This window comes from Sorex fumeus, unplaced genomic scaffold (assembly GCF_029834395.1).
Source record: "Sorex fumeus unplaced genomic scaffold, SorFum_2.1 ptg000033l, whole genome shotgun sequence".
NCBI classification, from domain to species: Eukaryota; Metazoa; Chordata; class Mammalia; order Eulipotyphla; family Soricidae; genus Sorex; species Sorex fumeus.
The window spans coordinates 1339447-1360023 of record NW_026606090.1 but is presented as its reverse complement, the minus strand read 5'-3'; the positions used below and the strand labels follow the sequence as shown (position 1 = coordinate 1360023).

The 20577-nt window shown below is 47.0% G+C and overlaps 1 protein-coding gene across 1 annotated transcript in view; it reads left to right on the top strand.

The window, feature by feature from the left end:
• The first annotated feature begins 10113 nt into the window (after positions 1 to 10113).
• Positions 10114 to 20577, top strand: part of KCNN2 (potassium calcium-activated channel subfamily N member 2) — a 373511-nt gene continuing 363047 nt past the window's right edge. Inside the window, exon 1 of the mRNA XM_056116709.1 lies at positions 10114 to 10324. The gene's annotated coding sequence lies outside the window, so the exon portion shown is untranslated. The remainder of the gene's footprint in view (positions 10325 to 20577) is intronic.

Here is a 20577-nt window from a genome sequence, read left to right as displayed (position 1 = left end):
AGAAGATTCTGGGAAACTAAGGCAGATCAATTTACAGGCAGAAAATCCTTTTCCCCACCCAGTCTCAGCTAGAGGTCAATTCAAATGCTAATGAAGGCAGTCCAGATGTAAGGCAGAAAGAAAAAAAAAAGGGGTAAAAGGCAGGTAAGAAGCCTAAGAAAAGCAGCAAGCCAGCAAAAGCAGGGAAGATGTAGCAAGCTGAGAGAAGGCAGAACTGTTTTTTTAAGGAGCAGAGTTTTTAAGACCACAGCACTAAGTTCGGCTCAGGCACACAGCTGTGGGTCTGCCCAAAGCCAGGCCCACCCAGGTAGAGATGAGCCTCTGAATAAAGGCCAATTTAAGGGAGGTTAGAGTCCCCTTAGGAGAGGCAAAAGTGATAGACCTGGAGAAAAGTTTTGCCAAGGAACCATCCCTTTTCATAGATTATTGCTTGCAATTAGGAAATCATCTGAGGAGCTTCCAACTAGGTAGTTTTAGATAAGGAGATCTTATTGACCTCTGTAACACCATGTGGCCTGAGTATATTGGGGAAAGATAGCCAGTGAATGGCAGTTTGCATTACCAGATCATTTTGCAGTCAGATCTTTGCAGGTAACAAAAGAAATAGGAGAGTATCAAAGCAGAGGAGGCAGGAAAATGCGAGATCTTATGATTAACTGTTTGACATCAGAAACAAAGAAGCCTATCCCCATGTCTGATAGGAAGGTACTAGTTCCCTGCCTCAGAATTAGCCTTGGCGAAAATATGGTAACATCTTTGTCATAGTTTATTTTGCCGGCTTATATCAACAAAAGCGCTTTCTTGACCCATTTTTAACAAGTGGGAGACTGACTAGTTAGGCTGGGAAATGAGGAGCAGAGTTCCCAATCAGCCGCCCTGGGAGCTGTCCCTTCCTTTCTCAGTCCATCAGTTTCTCCCTGCCATTTTTTTGAAGGGTCAGATTGATCGATCAACTACAGATATGTGCACATGTACGTGTGGTGTTTTCGTCAATTCACTGTCTGTCTGTCTGTGTCCGTCTGTCTGTGTCTGACTGTCTGTCTGTCTGTGTGTCTGTGTGGAACACTTGAGTGTTGGAACCAGGCTGAAATCAGAAGTAGAAATTTTAGAGAAGTTAGTGACATGCAACCCAGTGATTTAAGAAATGCAGTTGTTTTAGGAACCTGTTAGACAAGGGTTAATCCTTATCAGAAGGTTGAGCCTACAGAGAAAGCAGAATTCTCAATCTAAATTTCTTGTTAGAAGAACATTGATTATATTATTAACAGTTGAAATCCTTTTTGAACTTAAGAATCTTGTACTGTCTAGAAGAGCTATGGAACTAGAGCCTGAAACTAAAGTGAAATAAGAGTTCAGAGAAAGCAAGAACTTGTCTTACAAGCCTCAGCTAACTTTTATGAAAAATTTGTAAGAGGCAGTTTCCCTTTTTCTCACAGAACCTAGCAGGTCTTAGATACGGAGATCTCAGGTGCTAGCCAGGCCTGATCTTTGGGTTGCAGATTCCCAGCTCTAGGCAGGCTAGTCTTTGGTACGAGAGTGGAGAGAGGATTGGAATAAACTGCAACTAAGATCAAGCAGCCTGGCCATAAGGTTTCCTTCCTTTTCCTGCCCATCTCCATCTACCTCCCTGGAGTGGGGGAAACTACAGAACGCTGGCGGTGGGAAAGATAGATTGTTGCCATCCTTTTTGTGCTCACACAACAATTCAAATATTTTCTTATGCTGATATCAAAGTTTGGTTAAAAAAAAATCCAAAGGGCTTTTTCTGTGTCTGAAAGCATGTTTGTATTTCTGTGGAATTGTTAAAAAGTATCTGGTGTAGAAAGCTCATGATTTTAAATAATTAAGGTACAAGAACTATTGAAATTAAGCCAAAGAAGGTTTTATCATGTTTTATAAAAATTGATTGTTTATAGGTCTTATGCTGTTATGTTAATGTACATATTTGTATCTGCATTGGATTAGAATATTTGACCTAGAAAGAGTTAAAATAACTATGACACATTAAAACTGGTTTAAAAGTAATGGTTTAGTTTAATCATGAGTTTCTAGAGTTATAAAATTGGTTACAAAGTTTGTCCTACCAGTGCTCTATCTGATCTCTGAGACTCTTGGTAACTAAAATTTCTAGGGCTACTTAGTAATAAGTTGTATTGAATTAGTCTCAGATGTCAGCCTGACAATTTGAAGCCATAGCATTGCTTGTCTAGTGCTTGAAAGTGCATGCTATTATTTTGATAATTTTATTTTATGCCAAGGTTTGTCTCCAGGTATCAACCTAGCCCTGACCTGAGATGCTTTCTGCTTCATGGTAATATATGAGTGTTTTAATCTTTTTGTATTTGTGTTTTCCTCTAAATCAGAATTTTAAGATGTCTCCTGGTTAGTTTCTAATGTAAAGTGATCTTTTGCCCAGTGGATATACCTTGTAAAAGCTTTAATTGTGAGCATTTTTAAGCATTTTGAATATCTATGGAACTGATCTAATGCTTTTGAAATAGTACTGCAGAGTACAGTTTTGTCATGTTAAGTGAGATGGTTGGTAACTTGTGTCTAAATTTGGGAGATCACATTGTACATTGTACTACTATAGATGTATGCCATAAGTCAGAAAGATAATGGATGGAGATATCGTCAGTGGGAAGAAAGGAAAGGAATTCTGTTAAAGTGAAATTGATTTTTAAATGAATGAAAGTTACAGAATGTATGTAAAGGAATGTGTAGAAGGTTTGAGGTTGTTCTAAAGAAAAGAAACTGGTCAAACTGTTATAAGAAACGCTTTAAATCACATGCAGAATTCTTCTAGCACCTTTGTGGTAAGATCTATGGTAAAGATGATTGATGGATTATCTGGACTCCTGTTACAGTGCTCTTAAGATCATTGAATTTTTCAAAAGTTGCAGAAATCAAGGGTTTTGACATGGGATTAAAAACATGTTAAACGGTATGCTTTATCTCTACAGATTTTAGCTTCTCTGACTAGGACCCACAGCAAACAGGTGTATTACATCTCTGTGAGTAAAGTGAAATACTTGCTTTTCTCTTCTTTTGTACCTTCAGTATATTTTTTGATGTTTCATGGCACTATGTTGGTTTGCATAAATCCAGATAAGTCTTTCCTCTCTGTAATAGGGTCTACCCCTCATGCAGACAGGAAAAACCAGCCATGGGACCCCAAAGCCCTCTTCCAGGGAAACAGTCAGGGGATCTGTCTAAATGACAGGAGCAGGGATTTAACAGGTACTGTTTCAAGAACCCTACAAACCTCAGAGCGACCCTAGAGGCAGGCTGGCTCGAGAAAAGACTGGAAACCATCACTGCTATGGAGAATGAGGAATCTAGGACTCTGCAATGACTAACTCAGTCTGGGCCTACTCTCAGCGTCAAGGAAAAACCTGGAAACCAGGATTTCTCCCAGCCCTGAAGAAGGGATGGGATGGATTCCTTTCTGCCAGGACATCTCTGTGGAAAACGAGGACCAAAGCCACAACCCAAGGGCTCGAGACATCGCGGGACATCTTCTGGCCAGGCCTGGGTAGCTCTGACGTGCCAGATAAGATTAATGAAGATTAATGCCACTATTGTTGTGTCTCCTGTCTTTAGCTGATCCCCAGGACTTCTCAGTAAATAATTGGGTATCCCAAATGGAGAGTTCTCTAATCTTACTGTGTTTATGCAAAAGAACAAGCCAGGTTTGTTAAACTATCTTGCAACGTTTTAAAATGAAGGTGGAGAGAAAACCATGTTTCTGTAAGTAGCTTTTTGTAAGAATCAGATTCTAATTCGACAGAGGTAATTGAATAAATGTATTCTAATCTTGATCTAAAAGGTACCCCCTTTGGGGAAATTTAGATAAAACTTAGTTTACTGTCTGTAGGTAAAACAGCCTAATCTGTAAAGGGAACTCAATATTATACATGCTGTCACTAGTCTGATACGAGCATTGAAAGCCAGAGCTTTACTAGGGTGAAGCTCATCTCAAAGTGCAGAATTGCTTTCCCCCGATCTGAATTGGCCAAAGTGTCGAGAAAGGCATCTAAACTGATCAAATTAGAGTAGATTAATATCTAGTTCTAAAATACTGTGAATTTTCTTTCTATACTTTATTGCATCTCATTTTCTGTGAACAGTCATTTGGAGAGAACAAGAATATTATCAGCTCTTAATTTCTGTTGCATCATGGGATTAACAACTCCTGAACCAATGCAATGGAATATTATTAAAGGGTTATGTTTTAACACTAGTGAGAACCATCTTCCATGGGGAGGAACTGAACAGCAAGTAAGATAGAAGTAATTCAGAACTGTGCTTTCTGTGCCATTAATGAACCTAGTGGAAATCCTGAGCCTCCTCTCCTAACACCTGTTCAGCATCAAGGAACTTAGAGGTGAATCGGCAGCTTGACCTTATACAAATGATCAAATGTTCATATGTTCAAGGTATAAATATATGTTGGTTCTCATTGATAGCTTCAGTATATGGGCAGAAGCTTTTCCAGTCTGTACTGAGAAAGCCAGAGAATGGCTTGGTGTTTCTGTGACCATTAGAAAAATCTGAACACAGGAAGTTATATTATCAACCAAACCTGTTTGTAGAGTTAATCCTTTTCATTGTTTTAATGATAGAGATGGGTATGGCATTATGTTGCTTTGGTTTCTGTTGCTTTAACTCTTTTTAAGACCTCATCGAGAAATCTCTCACATCCCTGTTCGAGATAGTCTCCCAAAACCTGAGAGGACTCGACCTTCGACCTGTTGTTCCTCAAGAACAGAGGGCTTTGCTCTGATCTGGTGGAGGGATGCTGTTTCTACGCAGACCACACTGAGGTTGTCAGAGACTCTATAGCCAAGCTACGGGAAGGCCTTGAACGACGTCGGAGAAGCCTGGGAGAATTGGTTTGAGTCTTGAAGATCCTCCTAATTCGGGGCAACAATACCGGACTCTACCCACTGAGGGAAGCTACTCTTAACCACGGGTCCTTGAATTAGGCCCCGACCCCCCCACGATCTCTAGGATTAGAGATGCTCATGAAAAGAAGTGGGGAATGAAAGAATCCATATTAGGGCATCAAATTTTTGTGTACTTTAGCTAACTTGCAACATTGCTTTCTGTAAAACTGCTTGGCTGCTTTGCACCTGGGGGAGAGGGGACTTGCAAAGTGAACAGGGCATAACTTCTTTCTACAAGATTCAGGTGTATTTACTGTCCCTGAAATGTATTGTCTCAGTAAAGCACCCTGCAGATTTGGGTAAAGGCTAACTCAGGATGCTGGTGGTTGGGGGAAATTGCCCTTTCCTGGAATGTATTGTCTCACTAAAGCACCCTGCAGACTTGGGTAACACAAAACCAGGATGGTCAAGGGAGATTACCTAAAGCTTAATGATTCCAGCTATAACCTTGCTTGTGCTGACAATCGATGTACATAAATGCTGATCTTTGAATCTATAGGCTAAGGAGTGAGGTACTTTTAAATGGATTGGTTAAGAAAGTATATGTTGTTACAAATCTATTGGCTATGAAATGCGCGGGCTTTGCTGTAACGGCCAGTGAAGGCCTATATAAGATCCCCTTTGAAGAAGTTCGGGGCTCTCAGCCACTGCCCATTTCTGGGGTATGCTGCGGAGCCCCAGCATGCTGGTCTAAATAAACCCCGTTTTTACTCCTGCAGGAATTGTGTCTATCTGGTCTCTCCGCGCCTCCCAGGGCCAGGGAACTCCCGATCCCAACATTAGCTCACCTCTGCATCACCCCTGGACTGTGGCTCCTGTCCCCAGGTCCACACGGAGCCTTCCCTTGCCATCTGTGTTTTAATCAATGAGGCAGTGTCAAGAGAAGGCACAGCCAAGGATGATGAGACTCAGCAAGTGTGAGCAGAAAAGCAGGTCCAGGAGGAGGGAGAGAAAAAGGAATTGGATGTGAAAAGTAGAGTTTCCTAATGGGGGGCCTGGACTGGGCAATGTGGGTTCTGCTGTGTTGTTTCTGAGAGGGAAAGATGGACTTTTTCATCATCCATTTTATGTGTTCACTTGCCTAGGCTGAGTCATTGAACCAAATACTAACCTTGGCGTTGCTGGAAGGGTGTTTTATAAATACACCAAAAGCCTAGAACCAGGAATCTTTGTTGTTGTTTGTTTGTTTGTTTGTTTGTTTGTTTTTTGGCCACACCTAGTGGTGTTCACGGTTTACTCCTGGCTCTGTGCTCAAGATCACTCCTGGTGGGCTCAGGGGACCATATGGGGTACCCAGGATGGAACCCGGGTTGGCTGAGTGAAAGCAAGGGCCCTACCCCTCCTGAACCAGGGATCTTTGACAAGGAAGCACCTCTTGGATAAAGTGGTTGGGTCTCATGCAACCTCTAGAAGGCCAGAATGGAGAAATGTGGAAGAAATGGCCACAGTCTGCCAGTTTTCCTAGTGGACAGCTGGATGCATTGGGCCTGCTTAGCTGGCTTCCTGTGTACCGGTGTCTTGCAGACATTCTCTTCAGGGGCACCTCCTTTTGTGCTATTCTTTTTTTCTTTAGTTTGGGGTCACACATGGAGATGTTCCAGGCTTACTCCTGGCCCTGTGCTCAGGGATCACTCCTCCCATGCTTTGGGGACCCAGTGGGAGGGCTGGGGGTCGAACCCAGGTCTGCAGCATGTAACACAAGCTCATGTAAACCCCGGGACTGTCTTTCAGGTGTCTTTTGCTTGTTCTCCCTGTAGGACTGATGCAGATGTGACTGGAGAACTGGGACTCACTGGGACCCAGTAGAATGAAACAGAACCTGCACTACTACACTGATATTTGAGACCACTCCCTGTGACCTCCAGTGACAATTCTACTGGTGGCCAATAGGAACTGATGGTAGGGCATGCTGAGTCATGGAGCTATCACCCATTTTGGCCAGCTCAGGAGCAGTAGTGGCTTCCAGTAGTTGTTGTTGAGTTGCAACTGCTGTGTCAGGCCTGAAAATGAATGTGCGGCTCTCTACTCAGTGTCAGTGCTGCAACCTGGCTCCACTCTGCCATGGCTAGTTCGAAAGTGGCCATTACTTTGCCACTACACTAAGTGCAAATGTCTGTCATGTCCCAGCCCAGCATCCTATAGGGCAGGCGTCTCTGGGCAACAAGGTTCAGCTGTGCTTGGTTGGCAGAACCAAACTATTATGGCCAAGCATCTTTGAGGTGTCTTGATAGTGTCCATATGGTCTCCCTTTTTTGTTATTAAACCTTTTCCCCAGTGGAGTATGAGGGTCCCCAGAATCATCTGTGATTGGGGCACACCACGACTATGCCCATTTGTGCTTGGGCACCATGAGGGCTAAACCACTGGTGCTGGGGGCAGAATTGAGGCAATGGGGATAGGAGTTAGGCCCTCAAGCACGTGAGGCCTCAAACTGTGCTCTACTTCTTAGGCTATCAAACCAGTCCCGCACAGCAGCTCTGAGACAGTTTCATAAGTCTGAACATGCAGACCCTTTGCATCCATGTGCCTGAAATTCAGGGATTCTCTTCTAGAGAAAGGGAGTTTAACAATCCAGGCTGACAAGGAGTTCTGTCAGCCAGGGCCCAGTTCCTACCTGGGAAAGTGCAATTTTTAGGATTTACAAGTCCGTATGGAACTTTTGAATTTTCAAGTAAACACAGATATTTTTCCCAGAGGGTTCTTTGGAAAACATCATGGAGTGAGTGGTTTTTTTTTTTTAAATTTATTTATTTATTTATTTTTATTTAGAGAACTTTCCAGACAGTGAAGGCAGGCCTCAGTGAGTGATCCTTTTCTGTTGTAAATGCTGCTCTCCTGATTAACTGCAGGACTTCTCTAATTAATGGAGCTGTTTTTCTCTGAAAGAAGAAAACGTGGGGAAGAGACACAAGTTCACATCATGCATGGTATGTGGGTCCCACTTTACAAGGAAAAGGAAACCAAATTATAAGGCAGGTCTTCAGAGGTAACTAGATTTTAGGTTGATGCCCCTTTGTCAACACAAAAAATCAGCCTATTCTGGCTCATCTTGGTGCAATGGTAATAATGATAATAACATTGAATATCTTATTACATGTTACTGATAGATACCTGTGAAGCCTTGCATAGTCTTAAACAGACACTGATCTAAGCATACATGCAGATTGCTGCTTTTCGACTCATGAGAACCCATGAGCTCTTCACAAGGACTGTTCCCTTTTGCCAAACAAGGAACCAGCATGTGAATGGCAGAATTCAAGAGTCATCCAGATCAGGTGGGTGTAGGGGGCAGGAATTGAGGTGCAGCGGGGGAGGGGGGAGTGCTCTAAGACCTATCCCCTTCATGTTCTGCTGCATTTCGGGGTCCTCGCCCAAGAAATAGTACAGCACACTTTATGCTTTATTCTTGAACCCTTGGGATAGTCCCTGTAGTGGGCTTCAGGCTTGGACAGATCCCCATTAACTTGGGTCTATAGGCTTGGTCAAAATTTCTGTTCTTTTGTACTGCTGTATTTTTGTTTTTTGTTTTTGTTTTTTTTTTTTTCTCAAGGGCTTTGCACAGTATGGAGACTCGGGAAGCGTATTTGGGTGATGAGATCTGGAAGCAGAGACCTTCAAGACTGGTGTGATATCATCTATTTTAGGCCACTGCAGATGTTGTTTTGGTAGCGCTCACCAGTGGGATCCACTGGGGTGGGAACTCACAACCAGCACTGTAATTGTTCTTTATTGGGGGGAAACGGATTAGGGGTCTGTATTGGGAGGAGGGGGTGAACTTGGGGATTGGTGTGGGATTTGACACAGGGCAGTGTGCATTCTCCTGGCAGGCAGTCCTGCGACTCTGTAAGCAGTCAATGCCATGGCAGAAGATGGGATTTTATTTTTTTTACATTTCCCCTTGAAGTTGCTATATTGTTAACCAGGTGACGAAGACACAAAATCCCAAGCAGGGTGTGTGGTGCAGAAAACATAAAAGGTGCAGAAGCCAGTAGGGGCGGGAAGGATGGCTTGTACCCAGGCATCTGCTAACAAAAGACTCCCCACCCCCTCCATCCCCACCCCCATTCCCCCAAGCCCTCAGACCAACTGCCAGCCTGCAATTCACCTCTTATCACAAAAATCCTCTTGCCTCTCCAAAAAAAAAAATTTTTTTTTTTCAAATTAGGGCATACAGACGCCAGACAGCCTTCCACGGTAGAAATCCAAAATCCAGAAGGCTGCAGATATTGCTGCCATTCACAGAATCTATGAAAATCCCCCGTGTAGGGAGAGCGGAGCTGAGCGGGGCTGGTGGCTTCCCTGCCGCAGCTGGAAGCTGAGCTATAAATAGCGCGGGGCGGGAAGCGCCCTCGCAGGGGGAGCGGGCGGGAGATCCCCGGCGCGGGGAAGCCGGCACGTTAACCCCCGCAGCTCCCTGCGGTGGGGGGTGGGGGGGGCGACCTGTTTTCCCTTCCCCGACCCTGCCGCGAGGGGGGTGGTGAGCCCCGAAAAAGCTGCGGGGCCTTAAAATTAAGGCGCTGGGGAGGAGCAATCCCCCCCTACACACACACACACACACACACACACACACACACACACACACACACACACTTCGCCCCCCCTCCCCAGCCCGGTGACTTCCATGCAAGCCTTAGCATTAAAAGCATCCCCAAATTTGGTCTTGGGGATCCTGTGGGGCTCGGGGTGCATCCCGGAGAATGGCGTGCGAGTGTGTGTGTGTGTGGGGGGGGGGTGCGTGTGTTTCGGGGAGCGCGCGCATGAGGTTTTGGCGCATGCACGCCCCACGGTAGCCTCAAGGTCGGCAGTACCCTGAGCCTCAAGGGGGAGATCCCCCCTCCCCCCCACCGCCGGGCGCGTCCCTGCCCACCAAGGACGAGGAGGGAGTCCCCAGCTTCGCCTGGGGCAGCCCTTGCGGGGCCGCTGCTGAAGCCCGGGCGCGGGCCAGTCAGAGCTGGATTCTCCAAAGGGGACCCCCACTTGAGCCGACCTCGGGGTGTAGCGGAGGCCAGGGATCCCCAGGGGAACGCCGTTTGGCCGCCCCCACTTTTCCCAGCCAAGCGCGCGCGCGTGACCCCCGGGACTCCCGGCAGCTGGTGCTGGGCGCCCCGGGGGGCTGGCGAGGGGGGAGCGGCTGTGAGGTCTCCTTGGGGGAGGAGGGCGAGCTGTCACCGAATTGGGCACTCGGAGAGTCATTCCCGGCCAGGACGCCCCATCCTTCGCCAATGGAAGCAGTTCCTCCTGGAGAGCCTGCGGGAATTCTCGGTGGCGGCATCTCATCTGGCCTCCGCCTCCGGGAGCACTTCGCCAAGGTCCAGTTGAGCCCTTGGAGGCGAGGAAGGTGCCCGATGGAACAGAGCGTCTGCTGGAGGCACCAGGTAAGCCGGCGTCTGCGTCTGCGGTGACATTGAGTGGGGTGGGGGGTGCCTGCTGAGTGGGGAGCGGCCCTCCGCCCCCCACCATACAGTGAAGTTTGCTTAGGGCTTTCCTTCCTACCCCTTTCAGGGCGCCTGACCCCTCCTTTCCCTGGCCTTTCTGCTTTCTTCTTCCCTGCCCCCGCTCATTCCTGCAACCGAAAAATTGCTTGGCAGGCGGGAGGGAGGGATTCCCTCCAGCTCCCTTCTGTTCTGTTCCTCACATGCTGAGCCAGAGGCCAGCCCATGCCACGGGGGACCGGAATGTCCCATCTCTCCATCTCTCCCTGCAGCCAGGTTACCTTCCCTCCCTGCTCCCTGCTGACCTGTCCTATTCAACCTATTTCTGTTTCTCTGACATACCCCTGGCCACAGACCCAAGAAAGAGGGAAGCGCCCATTTTTTCTTCTTTCTTGGAAAATCTGAACCCCACTAAAGGAGAGCCTAGAGAATGTGGAGAGTGCCTTCTAGGGGAGGATGATGGGAGGCTGGTTTCAGAGTCATTTATTTATCCAGCAAGCCTTGGGAACCACCTCCCGGGCCTGTGATTTGTGATTTCACAGTCTTCATGTGTGGGACTAGCAGATCATCTTCTTAACTATGTGACCTCCCCAACTCCCCCATTTCCGGGAGCAGGGGCCTGGGTGTGTCTCACTACCTCTACTTTCCTCTCCAGAAGACCCAGGGATTCAGAGTATGTGGGAGAGGAGAACGTTCCTCAGGTTCAGGTTGGTTTGAGGCCTGGCGTTTTCATGCCAAGAAGTATCCCGAGCATAGTACCACAGTAATAACAACAGCCAACTTTTACTCAGGCACTTGCTATGCCCGTGGTACTATTCTACTTTTTCTTTCAAGCAATGATAAACTCACTCAAACTTCACAAGGACCCATAAAGTTAACTCTGTTTCTCACGGGTCAGCTGAGAAACGGATGATTTAAGTCATGGGGTCTTCTAGTAGCGAGTAAGTGGGGAGCTGGCGTGGGGATCAGTGTCTCTGGATCTCTTTTTGCTAGCTCTGCCCCTGCTGTCCTCAACACAGTTCTTCTGCTCGAGGCACTGAGAAGTCACACAAAAGGCCCTCAGTGTCCTGGGAGCTTGTATTTTAGTTGAGGAGAGACAGAGAGCACATCAGTGAACAAGGTAGACCAATTGCTAGGTGCAACAGAGAATAGAAAAAGGAACCACTAGTGCATCAGTAGGAGGGGATCCTCCCATGGTGAGGGTTTTGGCAAGGGGGCAGCAATGGGCACATTTAGGCTGAGTCCTTGAAGCATCACAGGGAGGAAATGCAAAGAGGCAGTGAACATATAGGGATAAGGGGATAAGGATTAACTTTCATAAGGACAGAAATGTCAGTCAAGGCCACAGGGAGATAAGCTTTTATTCCTGTTTGGTTAACCCCAAATTTAAAAGTTCAACAATACCAAGCAATGGAAAAGGTGGTTCACGTTGCCAGTGGGAGTCAGACCTGATATAATGGTTCTGGGAAAGGTTTGTTGTTCTGCCCTCTTTGAACATTTTTGCACTCTGATCTCATGGATCAACTCATTCTTGGATTTGTGTCCAAGAGAAGCAGCTATATAGGTCCCACAGGAAAAATGTACCAGAATATTCTGTCTGGTTCCTGTAGTAAAGACATGCAGAGAAGTCCATTGCCTCTCACTGAGGATGATGCATATACCAGCACAATATTGCCATGCAGGGGAATATTATTCAATAGTCAAAATGAAGAAAGGACATGCTCATAACAATATGACAGGATTTGAGTTATACGTTTAGTGGAAACTGCCTAAAAGATTACCGTGTAGTATCTTCATCCTGTGTAAAATATGAAACTAATTTAAAAAAAAATAATCCTTACAGGAATAGATGTAGATGTGATAATATTCTATATACAGATAATCAAAAGTGATGAAGCTGAAGTAAGTGCTTACCATTTCCCTTAGACAGGGAAAGCAGGGTGCCTTCTGGAAACAAGGGGCAAATCAATGACTTGGATGGTTGGGCCACATGAGCTTCTTCAATGTTACACATATCACTGTAGCAACACATATCACTGTAGCACTGTCCTCCCGTTGTTCATCGATTTGCTCGAGTGGGCACCAGTAACGTTTCCATTGTGAGACTTGTTGTTACTGTTTTTGGCATATTGAATACGCCACGGGGAGCATGCCAGGCTCTGGCGTGCGGGCGGGATATTCTCGGTAGCTTGCTGGGCTCTCTGAGAGGGATGGAGGAATCGAGCCCTGGCCGGCTGAATGCAAGGCAAACGCCCTACCCTCTGTGCTGTTGCTCCAGCCCAATGATACACATAACATAAATAATGAAGTCTAATGAGGTATACATATGCAAACAACGAGACCATATGATGATCCAGTTATTAGAACTCATGTGTCCTCTGGACTGGACTGTGGAAAAGAGCAAAGGTGACCTCCTGCTAGAGGGAACAGGAAGATGCTTGATGTTTCTCAGGCAGAACAAGGCATGAGCAGAGATACGTGAACTTGCAGGCCTGGTGGCAGAGGCACACTGAGGCCAGCTCAGGAGGGTGCTGGGCTGTGCAATCTGCAGAATGCGTGAGAATGCTTTGGAACAGGGTTTTCCAGAGCAGAGTGGAGGGTACCTTCCCCCAGGGACAGTAGGACAGAGGGGGGTGTAGCTTCCGTGCAACTGGGATCACGTTTTATTTGTTCCTTAAGGAAGGGAGATTTCTAGGAGGCTGCTGGGTCATTTGCTTTTTTCCCTGCCAAGGAGTTGATAGGCTGAGAGGGACCCTCTGTTTAATGCTGTTAGTAGCCCCAGGGGAGATCCAGGAGGTGAGGATGGGCTTGAAGAGAAACAGAGGGAGGTAGACAGAACAGAACTTGGTGGAGTTACATAGGAGGGTTCAAGAACTCAGAGGAAGTCTGTGGAATTTGCTACATCTAACCATGAGGATACTGAATCTGTGGATGGAGAGGAGGGTGAGATGCAGTTTTTTTGAAACTGCAGGTAGACGGCCTGATGTAAACTATCAGGCAGGGAGCCAGGAAATACAGCTGAAGCTTGAGCATTTGGCACAGAGACACATCTAACCATGAACACAGGGAGTATGCGGTTCAGATCGCCCCACTCAGGGGTCACTGTTGCTGATGATTTCCTTAGGGACAGTGAAATCCTGTGGACACTCTCAATCCCCAGCAGAATGGCTAGTAAGTCTGGATGGTTGATGTTAAGCATTGGTCCACTCGGCCAGTGTTCCTCAGTCCAGGATATTTCCCAGGGGACCACAGGTGAAAATTACACAAATAGGGGCTACAAGTAGGAAAAAAATATTGAGAAGTGCTGCATTCTCGGTTGCACCTCTCCCCTCTCAGAGCCTAAATCTAAGTGAGTGCTGCACTGGGAAGATGTGATGCAACTGTTTGGTGACCTGCAACTCATGGACGTTCCCCGGAGTCCTTCAGAATCCCTGGCACTGCAAGGACGAGAGAGAAGATACACAGCACGGTCAGGACATTCCAGGGTCACAGCCAAATGGTCCTGATGTAGCTACAAGTGTGGGTTCAAAGGCCAGGGGATCACAGGCAGGTTTGATAATTACCAGGCAGTAGCTCAGATAGACCCTGGCATCCCTGCTACCTGCAGCCCTCCAACACCCCCAGCCCCATGTAACGCTTTGTCCAGGGAACCCAGTGGCTGAGCTTGAGCTGTATGTTGCCATCACCCAGCGAGGCCTGTTGACACCCTCCTGAGCAGCAGGTGGCACTATCCTGTGGCCTTTGTACAAGGGTCTCCCATCTTCCAGGCTACCTCTGGTTCCCCAGGGGCCTCCCGCAATTGCTCTCCACCCGTCTGTACTGCTTTCCACACATGGCTGTCTGGTGTGCTCAAGGGTGCCTCTCCAGTCCATGCAGAACTGGTGTGTGCAGAATCACTTGATCACTTGACTTCCCGTTAATTGTTGATTTGCTCGAGCAGGTGCCAGTAACGTCTACATTTGTCCCTGTCACGTGCTAGTGTAGCCCAACGGTGTCTGTTCGCTCTAGGAACACAAAGAGCCTCAAACCAATCGTTCATGATCTTGATGAAGAAGTCTGACCATCTGGTAGGTGGGCGGCCACACGGTCTTTTGACATTGCATGGAATCCAGTCGGTAACAGCTCTAGTCCAGCAGTCGTCTTTAAATCTCATTACGTGGTCAGCCCATCTGATTTTTGACACCTTGGCAAACGAGACAGCGTCCCTGATTCTTGATTGTTGACGGATGTCGGAACTCCGGATTCTTTCTCTCATTTGTGTGCAGAATTGGGAGGAGGATTCGTTCCTTTCTGCTTGGCTCATGACAGGGTCAGGCTTGGGATCCTGGGATCATACTGTCTAAAGCAACACCAAAGGCCCCAAGGCCTGTCTGTCTTCACTCACCCAACTCCGTATTGCTCAAGAAGAATGGCTTTGGGATAACACACACCTTCCTTCCTTCCTTCCTTCCTTCCTTCCTTCCTTCCTTCCTCCCTCCCTCCCTCCCTCCCTCCCTTCCTTCCTTCCTTCCTCCCTTCCTCCCTCCCTCCCTCCTTCCCTCCCTCCCTCCCTTTCTTCCTTCCTTCCTTTCTTCCTTCCGGCTTGTCTATCTATGCTCAGTTCAGTCACATTGCCACTTGTAGAGGCTCAGAGTCTGCCAAGTGTGGAGATGGCAATGCTGCTCTTCAATTGTTGATGGGAGCTTTCTGGAAGATAGCCATGGGAAGTAGTGGGCGTGGCAGTGTAGCATTCTAAGCGTGAAACAATACTTTGAATACCAATTTAAAGCATGAGAGCTCCTTTGGGGGAAAAATGAATTAAAGCAAAACAAAACAAAAATGGCAGCGTGCTTCTTAGCTTGGCATCTGGCAGAGAAGAAAGGACACTTATTATTTTTCTAAATGTTTCCTTGTCGGTGACTCTCTTGTTGACCCGACTTCAAGGAATGCTTCTAATTCCGAGAATTTACGCTCCTGATCCAGAGGAGCTGGGGCCCTGGCAGGGAGGATGTGACCTCTTTGGCTGATTCCTGGGCAAAATGGGCATTGGTTATCTGACTTCTTGCATTCCTCTTCCTCATATTCCATGGCCCTGCACTCTTGAGCCTGAATGAGAGGGGGTTTGGGAATGGATGAATTCAGCACTCCAGAAAGAGGTGCAATGATGCCTGCAACACAGATCCCACTTGCCACAGTTGCTAGTTAGGGGCTAGATGAGCACTCTGAGATGCATAGTCACTTCCGGGGCAGGAACTGACCTCAGGACCCTTCTACTCTGTGTTGGAAAGAGAGGTTTGATCATGCATTGTCGGTGACGACGTCTGATCTTACATGGTAGGTCTTCTGCATTTGCATGTATATTAATAGTGTTACAATGAAAAAAAATCACGATCACTTTGATTTCATTTGCTTTGTTGTATATTCCTGAGAGCAGTTTCTCCCTCTCAGAGAGCCCAGTAAGCTACTGAGAGTATCACACCCACACGGCAGATCCTGGCAAGCTATCTGTGACATATTTGATATGCCAAAAACAATAACAATAATGGGCCTCATTCCCCTGACCCTGAAAGAGCCCCCAATATGCCATTGGTCTATGCTAACATGTGATAGGGATGGATGGAGACGTTACTGGCACCCACTCGAGCAAATCGATGAATAACTGGACGACAAGTGAAGTGATTCAAGTGATATTCTTGAGATCAGGGCTGATGCAGACTCCTATTTCAGGAATACTCCACTGAGGCCTTTTGATATTCTAAAGAATGAGCTCTCCTTCTGGATCCTTCCATTCTCACTCAGGGGTCTGTCTAGTTCGTCACCTTTTTGAGTCTGGGGCTTAAAATTTCTTTCTGTGCATACCCGCACCAGCCTCCAACACCTTCACTGTCCCTGCCCTCCCACCCTCTCACCACCACCCCCACATCCCCCTCCTTTGTTTCCTTGGGCTCCTTCCTGTCTGATGCATCACCTCATTCAGGCTGGATTTTCAGGATCCTGGCTTGACACTGACCCAGAGGCAAGCCCAGATGAGGCACTCAGGGGTTCCGCTGAGGAAAGGGATTTGCAGCAACAGCAACAAGACTAACCACCCTGCTTGATCCCACTGGGAAGGGGAGGAAGTGGCGAAGTGTCTTCCTCTGTCCCACAGTATCTGTCTTGCTGGATGTTTCCAATTAGGAGAGCAGTTTGGATCCTTAAAGGTGGAATGACTTGTTGATCCTTTTTTCAGATGTGTTAACTTCAGTAAGTTACTTGCAAACCCTTCAGAAGTCTGGTGCCCCAGCTTATGTCCTGGGTTGAAATCTACTTAGATTTATTCATGGGGCCACTATGAGGGTTTTTTCTTTTTTTTTTTTTAATTTAAAAAAATTCATAGCAGCAAGCCCTAGAGATGCATTTAGCAGCTGATTCAAAGATGAAAAAGTGAATTTGCTTTCCAGAATATGTACTTTTTAAATTTACTTTTTTTGTCTTTGTGTACTATACTATACTCAGGAGTTTTGATGTCCCCAGAATGTCGGGAGCTGAACCTCTCCCGCCAGCCCCACAGTACAGAGGAGGCGGCACCTGGACTTGGGGCCATGTGCATCCCCATTCTCCAGCCTTTTTCTCAGACCCTTGGAACCTCTCATCTCTGAGGAGGAGACATGGGCCACCATTCATGTTCCTTGAATTTAAATGAGAGACTGGTGAGGTACTGAAAAAAAAGCCATAATTTATCTAAGCAGGGAGGGAAGGGGTTTGAAAAGAGCCTTTAACATCCTGTTTGCTCCACTATCTTCAGGAGCAGGTTATATGTTAATTGAATGGTAAAGGGACCTGATTAGAAAATTGGTTCTGTCAGCCAGGAGCCCAGCCTGAATTAGTAAAAAATCTGACTGTGTGTGTGTGTGTGTGTGTGTGTGTGTGTGTGTGTGTGTGTGTGTCACAAGTGATACCATGCTTTTACCATGGTTTTACTTTACTATGCATCATTATAACACCAAAGAAGTGCTTTGTGGGACTGGAAAGATAGTACAGTTAGGGCGTGTGCTCTGCAGTGAGCACTGAGCCATGAGTGAGCCCTAAGCACTGCCAGGTGAGCCACCAAAACAACTGAACAAAACTCAGAAGAAGTGCTTTGCTTTGGAGCCTTTTCTTTTCCAACTTGTTGGGCTTCTGGGCACCTATTCACATCCATAGATAGACAATGGAAGTTCGCACAAATCTGTTTTGATTCATGTAACTCAGATGGTCACATGCTGCGGAGAACTCTCTCCTTCACTTACGTAAACTCTAGCCATGCTAGTTCAAAAGCACTTCATTTCTAACTGACTGCGACCGAAATGACATTTACTTCTAAGCTCAAATGTCAAAGATAAAGGCTTGCTTTTCTGTTTGGCTTGCCAGAGAGAGGCAGCGTTCCTTCCAGGTTGCAGGGCCTTTGGCGACCTGGTGTGTCCTGAAAGAGACAGATTCCAGCCCCGATGGTAGATGACAAAGATTTTAATGTGACCCCTAAGACAACTGTCAAAAAGTAAGCCAGCCACGATGATGAACATGTGTGTGTCTGAAGATGTGGGCTGCTCTTTGTCAGGGCGTCTCTGGCCGATTGGCATTGATGGATTCTTCCTGTGATGCTTTTTATACCTCTCTTGCAACCCAGAAATCTGATTTTGTTTTCTGTGGGCCGGACAGTGGCGTTGAAGGCAGTAGAGAGCATGGCAGTCATTTCTCATGTGTTTCAACTTTGTGTTTTTCAAATCTCAGATTCTTGGACACCACTTCCACCCAATCTCAATTTTTGAGGTGAATCCCCCCATTTCCATTTCTAGCATGCCCCCCCACATGGTGCAGGTTTGTGGGGCAGGCTACAGTCAGCAAAAGTCTGATTTATTCATTGAGCAAGGACATGTCACAGATGGGTCTGTGTTTCAGAGACAGATGCAAGTAGAGGAGACCCAGATCACAGATAGAGTGGGTGTGGGTGTGGGGATGCAGAGCTAGGTGACCAGGGACCAGCTGTCCTCTTGAACACAGACAACTCCGCTGTGACTTTGAGTGATGGCCTTCCCTCTCAGGAGACCATTTGGTCCCAGGCAGGCGGAAAGCAGGTCACCCTGTTGGGACTTCCTGAGTTAGTTCATCATGTGGCTTTCTTAGAAGCCATTGGCATGTCACTTCTGAATTAGACCCAGGACCAGCAGCCAAGCACCCAGTAAAAGGTGATGATGAATTTTTCAGTCTCCCGCCTCTTAGAAACTTGAACTTTTCTGAAGCTCTTCCTTCACACATTGTGTCCCAGGGGGGTTTCCGGTGATCTGTGCATTGGAACTGCCTGGAGAGTCACAAAAAATAAGGATCCTGCTCACTCACCTGTATTTCATCCACATTATAATTCAGTGGATGCAGGTAAGGCCTGGATGTGGGCCTCTTTGTTACTCCTTTCTTTGCACTCAGGAATTACTCCTGGTGTCATTCGGGGTACCATATAGGATGCTGGGGATCGAACCTGGGTCAGCCGCTTGCAAGGCAAACATCCTCCCTACTGTACTATGGCTTGGGACCCTGATAAAAGGTCTCCAGGTCGCTCAAGGCTGCAGGGCTGCCTGGGTCTCTTGTGGGAGGTGAATCCCAAGATGCTCTACATCCTGCCTCTCTGTCCACTGTCCATCCATACAGGACATAGATCCTTTCTCCTACTTCCTGGCAACTCCTTGGCTTCCTCTGCACAGTCCAAGTCAGCCAAAGTGAGTTCTAGGCCTCCCAAGCTAAGACCCTACAGAAGCTGGGAGTGTTTGTTTCTTCCCACATATAAGCTTCATCTTTTGGGGCACTCTGGTCGTGTCCACCCAACATGCTGAGGGGGACACTCTTCTTGTCCCATGTCAGGCAGCATGAGGCACCGGGAAAGGACAGCAAGCCATGGACTTTCTGGCCCAGTCGCATTAACTGCTGAAGTTGGCTGTGTCCATAACCCCACTGGTGCTACCAGGCAAAGAAGGTGCAAATGCAGCAGACAAATCCCCTTTCTCTGCCTCGGGTGTTTCTTTAAGGGTGATTTATAAGGAAACACTGAGGAGCTGAGGCAAAGGCATGCTCAGTGTACTTCCAGGAACAACTTTTTTGTCATCTCCAGACAAAAGCAAATAATGCAAGGTCACACACCTTTAGTGGTGGATGAATATTAAAAAGCACAATCACTGATCACTTTATTCAGAAAATTATTAATGCTTGTTAGTGAAGAGGTTTCTCTGTTGTTTTGATGAACGTTTCCTTTGGGGTCATCTAGCACAGCCATCATTTATACTTGTGGGCCGACTTCTGCCCTGTGCACCAGTCCAAACACCTGCATTTATAACCAGGGTGCTAGCTCGGTGGTTTTCCGTTCTCTACCCCTGAGGGCCAGTACAGGTGTGCGGACTGAAATCCACTGCTCTAGAAAGTGAAGCCGGGCAGTGCAGAGAGCGCAACTGGTTTGCATTGGGTTTCCCCTAGTGTGAAGAGTGTGAGAAAGAGAAAAAGAGGTGTGATACCAGGAGACACCAGGTATTTCCCTATCAGCCACTGTTTATCCATCAGTGAGGGTGGAAGGTGCCAGTGCCACTATACATGCATGCCTACTGGACATTTGGGTTCTTTTGGGAGAGTTGAGGGAGGTTTACTAGTTGGGGGTAGGTAACACAGAGGTAGAGACAGAGACGCTTGACTTCTCTCATTTCCTCTTATTTCATTTTTCCCTGGTGAAGTTTGACCCTGGGGCACAGTAAGTCCAGAGTCTTCTTGCTGCTTTGGAAATTCAGAGTCTCATTTTCCCCCCCACATTCCAAAGAGGAGATGACTGGACATAGGAGTTGCTGAGGGACTGAGGGTGGTGGAAAGGCGAGAAAAGAAGTGGAGAAGAGTTTGAGATGGAGTTTGAGGAGGTGCAGAATTCTTCTGTGTGGGCGTTTGATTGCTCATCCACTCACTAAGGCCCTGCTATGCACTACTTTGATGCTGCTCTTGCAAAATTTCTTTTGAGGCCAACATGAGCCACGCGCCTGGCTCCTCATTCTGCTTCAGCTCACGGGCACACTACCAATTCCACCCTAGCTGAGTGTGCGACCAGGCTGTCTCTCCCTTCTAAACGGTTCCCAGACACAGCTCTCTTCTGCACATTTGCAAAAGTGGCCATAGCACTTCCACCCCCCCCCCCCGTGTGGTGGGGGGAGGAGGGGGGAGGGACTTAGGCCTTT